Here is an 8,463-nt window from a genome sequence, read left to right on the forward strand (position 1 = left end):
CACGGCTCGAGACTCCATCAGATTAAGCTCTGTCCTCGCGGAAGCATCGTATCTCTCCCTCATGTCGTTAGCATTTAGATAGGCGAGAGCAGCAAGGCCGGGGTAATAGGCTTTTCCCCGTCAGCTGAAGAGAGGAGGATTAAATCAAAAGAACAACAATGATGAGAGAAAGAGCGAAAGACAGAGACGCAGCATTACGCCTGGTTGACTATGAGCTCATTAACCGAGGCCTTGACTTGAACTGATGTTAGAGGTGATTGGAGATTATCACATTTAGAGGATATCCACACAGCCCTTGCACTCTCCTTACTCTATCTCTCTATCACTCCACTATTCTCTCTATTTCATCCAGGTCAGCTGGTGTCCTGTGGGAGAAGGCTGGGAGATAGCATCTCCGCTCGCTGTCTGCTTGATCTCCTAATTCTGCTTCATTTAAACCTCATCAACTCTTCCACTGGACCGGAAGACGAGAAGAATGGAAACAGCTTGGGTTTTTTTTTTTTTTTTTTTTAAACCCCGACCCTAGTTTTGTTGTCAGATCTGATATTATACCTTCACACATCAACACCAGGCTGTCACGCTTACAAACACGCACATGTGCACATTGCACAAGTTGGCGATCTTGACAGAATGGGGGAAGAAAAAAAAGGACACTAATCCTGCAAAACCCCCCAACACACATACACAATTTGGCATGCCCTTGTGGCTGATGCAGAAAATGAGATTACTGTATTTAAATGACTATGATAATAGAGTCTATGCCTCTGGCCTCCTGTAGGAAAAAAGGGATTTCACCAATGCCCATTGTTAGCAGTTTAGCTGAAAGGCCTCGTCTGCGTGTGCGCGTTAAAGGGACGTGAAGACACGGTCTTTCGTCTTCACCCTGTTTGCTTCTGTCCCTGTCTGTCCCCCTTATGGAGGCACAGATGTAGGGGGTTCCCTTTGTATGGACCCCCTAAACGCAAGGTGGATGAATGTCTTTTCGTGAAGCGTCTTGATAGCGGGCGCTTACTGCATTTTTAATGACATAATCCCATCGCTAATCAGAGTTTGGTGGAGGTCCTTTTACTGGTCGCAACTGAACAGGTGTCCGTGTCTAGTGACTGAATACGGAGTGCTTTTAAAATGTATTTTTAAAATATATACACCAGAGACAGCCCTGTACACATTCGTCCCAAACCTATTCTCAGTGAAGATACCTGGAGGAGGTATTCATTTACTTCATTCTACTCCGAGCAAGCTTTTATATGCAACACTCGTATTCCAGTTGCACTGTGTTTCTGCATTGCAGAAAACAACACACGCAAAAGGAGAGGGTGGAAGTAGAAAGCAAAGGAAAGACACATCACCTCATGAAACTCCAGCTACTGTATACATTAACCCATTGTAGGGCAGCAGAAAATAGTTGCATATGGACATAAATATATTTATATATATCTTTACGTGTAGGAGGGCATGATAACATTTGTTTGTGTGGAATGGCCGCTGTGGCAATGAAATCACCAGTGTGTCAGAGACACTTCATCATTGGTGGGTTTTTTTCGGCGGGGCCTGAGTGTCCCCTGTCCCCCGTTCTGGCTCCCCAGGTCCCCCGCTGCTCTCCTGATCTATCGCTGTTCTGCTGCACTGGGAGCGATAAATCACCATAATGCACCCGACCATGATCTGTACTGCAGGCGAGATGGATCTGTAGGAGTGGGCGCCTGCGACAAGCTGCTTACTGATGGAGTTTGTGTGTCGCGGTGCGAGTTCATACTCCCGGTGCTACAGAAGGTGTCCGGAGATGCGACTTAGGCGGGTCAGAATTAGCAAGCACGAGAATATGATTTAGAAAGTTTAAGATTTATGACTATGAGAAAGAATAATAAGAGCCACATTGGAAAAAGCAAAAAAAAAAAAAATGTATATGTAACACAGCATTAATGACTAAGCAATTAGACTCCAATTTACTCCGACAGACAAAATCTAGCCCCAGAAGAGACTGTGTGGAGAAACGAAAGAGGTAACAGTAAAAACAAGAGTTTAAAAGGCAAACATTTGTTCTGTGATCATGAGCAGGTCTGTGAGCAAAAAGATGTTAATAGAAACATATTTCCAAGAGACATAATAAAAAGAAATAAGGAGACAAAACAAAAAATTTGGTGATGACCTGAAATCAAAACTGACCTTTTCCCACATTGTTAGTTCACACACTTAATTAGACACTGCATGCACTCCTGTCTAACTATGTATATATATAACTGAAAAAAATATATACATTAAATTTCCTTTTGCCACACCAGCATATGCAAGTCTACTTGGGTAGAAATACCTCCAGTGACACCATCATGCCTTTATACTATTATGGAAAGAAGAACGTACACGCCTGTAATACACGGATGCTTGCAGTCTACTTCTGATATGATGCCTATGTCTAATGTATACATTGAGTGCAGTATATTAAGGATACTCTAATTAACTTTGAGTGTTTTAAATGTCTATGTATAATTGTAGGTTGGTAGATCTCCTGTCAGCTGACTGCCTTTATCTTAAAATGAGGTTAAAGTGAACTGTCCAGTATAATCATTAATAAATAGCTTGATCAGCAAATGATTTAATTCAACATCAGGTACACACAAAAAAAAAAATGAATTGGTCTTTTGAATGTGGAAGTCTTGAAGATGCAGTTTTGTTAGCTGGACGTAAACCATTTGTGCCTTCTTTATATGTTCCTTAGTACAGCATCTAATACAGTAGTAGGTAGAATTTGAGTATTGCATGACACCATATGTATGTAGAAAACCTAAAAATGTACCAGAAATAAAAGAAACCAACATTTTAAGAAGGTGTCTCCAGTGTCAAGAGTTTTTTATTGCGATCCTGAAAGGTTTTTTAGGATGATCACAAGTTATGTTGTTGTCTTTATTAAGCTTAAGACGTTGGTTAGCGAAGGACTAAGGACTAAGGTTTTACAGCAATTGAAAGAATCACAAGCAGAAATGTTACAAAATACTATAATATTTTTTGTTGGTTATTCTCACATAATAGCACAAGCCTATGTGTTTTTATTTAAACCGATGTACAATTGGAAAAAATAACCAACTGGTAACCAAAAGAATCAATAATAAAATTTAATTGAAGAACAATTCAGAATTTTTGAAATTTCATGTTACTTTATTGCCCATTTTATGTTGTCTTTTGGACGCAATCCATTGGCCATGAGGAATCGGAGGTGCTGCATAACTATATGGATTGACCCTGGGATATATAATGTGATCGAAACTTGTTTGTCTGGTGCAGTTTCAGTGCATTTCATCAGTGTCTAAGTGCTCCAGCAGGTGGGAAGCTCAACACTACTTAAAGCTTTTGTTTACTTTTGTTTGCACTCTTTCAGTTGCTTGTTGCATGACTTGAGTCGGATGCCTCAAAGCCATTTCCACTGAATTCGACAGAGAGACAAAAGAGAGTGGATGAGTGAAAGAGCAAAGAGGGAGAAATCGAAGGTTTTGCAGGAGATGTAACTCTTCAGGTCAGGTTGAGCTGCCTGAGGCAGAAATATCTTACACATCTTTCAGTCCTCTGTATTTTCAGTTCACTCTCCTATTCTGGCAGATAGTCTGAAGAATACAAGAGAAAACTTTTTTGGGGGGGTGTATAGAATTAGGCTCTCTATTCTTCTTCAAAGAAAGCACTTGGCTTTACATCTTCTCATATTGTTCTTAGATATAATATATGAATAATACAATATAATATATGGATGTCCTACAGATACATTTCATGAAACAGCATCATATATTAATCCTTCATTGTATATTTACAATAATAACAATTTAAAAACATGCAATACTCATACTGATGCTTCCATCACCATGCTTCACCTTGGGAAAAGTGTTCTCAGGAAACTGGTTGTGAACAGAAGTTTCCATGCAACAGGCATAAATACTTATGCGATCACCTACATACCAGCTATAAAAAACCTACATTGACATTCCCTAACCTAGGTCAATATTATGGGCTGTTACGTGTAGATTTATGACATCGAATCCCAATTAAGCCTTCTTCCTGTCCAGGTTGTTACACTACAGAGTGTTCACAGGGGGTAAATACCTATGCAAGGCACTTTACATCGCCCTTCTTCCCACGAGTACACAATATTAGCATATAAAACACATTTCATACATATAGCACAGAAGGACCAAACAAATCCATTAACAGTAGCCGAGATATTTTCTTGTCAGTGTCAGTGAAATAAGATATTTTGTTTCTTGTAGGATTTTCTTCATGACTATAGCCTTTTTCTGAGGTCTGTTGAGGGTTGCAGATGTCTGTTAAGGTCTGTTGAAGTCTGTAGATGTTTCCTATATATACATAGAGAAATATCAAATAATCCAAAAATTAAACAGAATTGTAAAAACACAATGCAAAGGAAGACTAAAGAAGAAAAAAACCCTTTCTAGCTAATTTTAGCAATCAAAACTTAGCCAGTAATTCATGACTATTAACTGCTTTTGTTGATGATTAGTTATGGATGTGTATGCTATTACAAACTATTTATAAGGCCTTTATTGGTTATTCTCTTATTTTTGTCCTTTAGCCCCTTTACACTTGTTTTTGTCAGGAATAAAAGATACTAGCAGCTTGTATATGGCAAAATACACAAGTTCCTAGGAATGAATGTGTAGTTTATAAGTATAAAATAAATATAAAACATGTTACCTGTTCTAAAGTAAAGATTTGTTGTTTTCCAATAATAAACAAATGCTGTAAATGTAATAAGAAAAGAGACATTAAACACTCGAACTTTATTGTTTTATAGTTAATCAAGACAACAGACATCTGGAATAATCACAGTTAATTTGCAAACAATATACATATGTTTAAATGTAAAAATGTTGAACATTAATTCATAATTAAAGTACTCCTTCAGGAAATCTGAATAATTATACACAGAGAACAGGGAACACACGTTTTATATTTATTTCATACTTATAAACTATACATTCACACTGTGGTCTTATAAAGTGTGTATTTTGCCCCATACAAGCTACTACAACCTTTTGTTCCTAGCTAACAAGATCATCGTTATGACAGAAACATGTGTAAAATCGCTATAAGACCAAAAAAAGTCTCATAACTAGTCATTAACAAAAGCATTTATGAGTCATAAATTACTGGCTAATTTATGATCCCTCATTGTATATTGTTTATTAAAATGATCTTCTAGGTGAAGTAAACCTGGATGACAAATCCCAGAGTGAAAGAAGGAGTGTGTGGGCATTAATAAAACAGAGGCATCTAATCCAGTGGATGCTGTTGTACATAAACAGCAGCTTTTATTAATAAACGAATTGCATCAAATAAACACCAGAGCAAACTTGAGGTGAAATAATACGGCAGAGGTGAGTTCCCTATTCTGAGCTGAAACTGATTTTGTCAGAGGGGATTTTAATGTAAAAGATAGATAGATAAGACAAACAGAAATTCAACCCTGTGTAGAAAAAAGTGATAAAAAAGTGATTCAGTAACTGAGCATTTTATTGAACATGATGTGGCTTGAAATATATAAGAGACTAAGAAAGCAGTGTAAAACATCTGGATTAGAAAGGTCATACCTAAAGAGGTACTGCTCACTAACCATTTATAGACAGATAGGTAGGATTTTGGATACATTCAAAGAGTTGCTAAATGCTCGATTCTGATTGGTCAGAATGTGCTGATAAATCTTTTATAAAACTGCTCTGATAGAGGATCCAGCTGCTAGGCTTAGACTAATAGTATTGGTTCTGTAATAACAATATACATGAGGAAAAATTAGAGATTAATGGATTGCGAAAAACATGTAATCACTGATATGGTGAATTCTTGATTCAACATTGATGAAACATGAATCTTTTGTCGGGGGAGTCTCCATAAGAGCTTTATAACAGTCAGAGATTAAATTGTAACCTTTAGGTTTCATGTTTTCTAAAACAACATAAACAAACCGATCAATTATTTTTCAGTTTCACTGGCAAGCAGAATGATATTTGTAGATATAAACAGATAAAACATATGTTTTTAATAATGAATGAATTTTTTTTTATTAATAAAGCAATGCAAGACGTATTCTCATTTGAAAAACAGCTGTATCACAACAACCTGTTGTTGGTTATTTGACTAGAACAGCATGCCCCATTTTACCTATGAAATGAGTTACTTTTATATTGCTTGTTAGTTATATAGCTGAGATGTTGCCAGAAAATCCTGCCCACTATAAAACCAAAGTTCGTCTTCATCTACACTTGAGGAACCCTCACCAATCCTGCTTAGACAAACCCATATCCGAGGAGGAGCAACAGCAGTTCATCTCACCATTCCCTGCATTATCCCCTCATTGTGTTCTTCTCTCCTCTCTCCGTTCCTAAAGCATGCTAATTACCTTTTGATGAGGCGTGCTAAATAAATCCTATTTCCACGCTTTTATTCCCCTCTGGCTCCTAAAAGGAAGATCAGGGCAGCAGATTTCAGGGCTTCTGTTCTGGTTACCGTGTCCTACAATAGAGCCCGTCTGCACTCGCTCCAGCCACCAGATAATGCCACTCGAGCATTATTAGCATGCTAACTCCACTAAGCACAGAGTAAAAGCACTATGTTTAGCACATACACCCAATATGGTGGTGAGACTGAGTTCTCTGATGTTTTGCCTTTTTCAGCCGCGCACTTCAGCGCATTAAAGGAGCATGCTGGTGTATGTATTTGTGGCTGCAGCAGGCCAGGTTATTAATGAGGAGCAGCTGGGATCGGCACAGGTACACGCACAGGCAGACAAAGCCCAATCTATAACCATGAAGCCATTAAAAACGAGCGAATGGAAATGGAGAGAGCAGAGATGGCAAAAAGGAACGGGGTGCTTTTGGGTCCTCTAAATGGAGCTGAGCTCATGGGTTCTCCTATTGAGACCTAAAGAAAAGAGCTACAGGTCAGCTGACATGGAGGGCCACTTAGCCGCCGGAGAACAAGCCAAAAGCCACGACAGGTTCAGAGGTCAGCGCTTGAGAGGTGCATCTACCCAACTCTCAGTCCAACCTTTTCCAGCACAGTGTGTGGCAGTTAGCCAAAGATGACAGCTGTATGAGGACTGGAGATGTGTTCAATCAAACTAAAGGGGGCCTTCGGAGCCTCATTCAACTGGAGTGTCTCTGTATCACAGACAGTCACCGGCTACAGCAAAAGTGAACAATATTTAAGCTTTAGGATAAACTCTTTGAGTTTTCTGTTTTATTTACCAGTGTCTCCAGCAGCTTAGGTGTCGATTTTGGTCACACCAAGTGGGCGCATGCAGAGCTTACAACTAGGTCAAGCATTTATTTGATCACAGCACAAAGTCAGTGGGAAAACACCAGACCTATTAATCGAGCCTGGATGGCTGTGAACACAGTTTAAAGTAATATCTATTAAATGGAATGTTGTAAAGATAGGTAGGGAAGGAAGAGGTAAGATGTGGAAGGGGGGTGATGTCACTCCTAGCAAAAGCTCATCAGTAGTACAGAGGCGTGGTGCAAGCTTATTCAGACACATGCCCCAATTAGCCAGCGTTCCTCATGTAAATGCCCTATAAATTATCCCCCGTGCTACAGGATTAGAGGCTCATAAAGGGAGTTAGCATCTCAATAAAGAGCCAGGTTTACAGCTAGAGTAAATTAGCCCAATAGAGCGAGGAGGCGGGGAGGAGAAGTAGTGCATTGGTGTGTTTGGACAGAGGTTGACATTGTTTTACTTGTGCATTGGGAGTGAGTAAATGGCTAGTGATGAGAATGAGGAGGGCAGGATGTGGGCAGAATAAGAATGGCCACTTCTGAATGAGCATAGATATAGCAAGGGATATTCTCAGTGTTTTAATTTCCTGCTAATAAAATGCTTTTGGAAAAGCACAATTTTTTTTCAGCTTTGTCAGACATTTGTAAACCGCAAAGAGTTGTCCAATGGACCAAAGAAAAAGTATCCTTTCTGTTCTTTTTTTTCTGAACTTGTTCTCATAGTCTAAAGTCTGGGTCTTGTCTTGGGCTCGACTGGTAAAAAGTTATCTGGGTCCCTACTGAGATGTTCTAGACTACAGCATTGCTAAAAATATCTTCTGCTAACTTTCTAAACTATACTTTCCAGAAAAGAAGAAAAAAGAAAGAAGGTAAAAGGCAGGCTGCTTTATGGATTCTGTGGTGCAATTTATGTGAGCTACTACATTTATGCACCAAAAAATTGGTCATATGACCTGGTGGGTAACCAAAAACCAAAACTAGTGATGTATGGATATGATCTGACTCTCCATAATTCATCTTATAGTTTATTTCCAAATCATCCATGCAAACACAGTTTTGTATGGATATTTGCGATGAACGTTGCCTCAAGGTATGCTAATATGATTATGGTAAAGGCTCGTTATACATCAACAAGCACAGACTGAAGCCGAGACGGTTATAACTCACAGTTATCCTTGGCACACAAAGG

This window comes from Silurus aristotelis (genome assembly GCF_946808225.1).
Source record: "Silurus aristotelis genome assembly, chromosome: 16".
In the NCBI taxonomy this organism is placed as follows: domain Eukaryota; kingdom Metazoa; phylum Chordata; class Actinopteri; order Siluriformes; family Siluridae; genus Silurus; species Silurus aristotelis.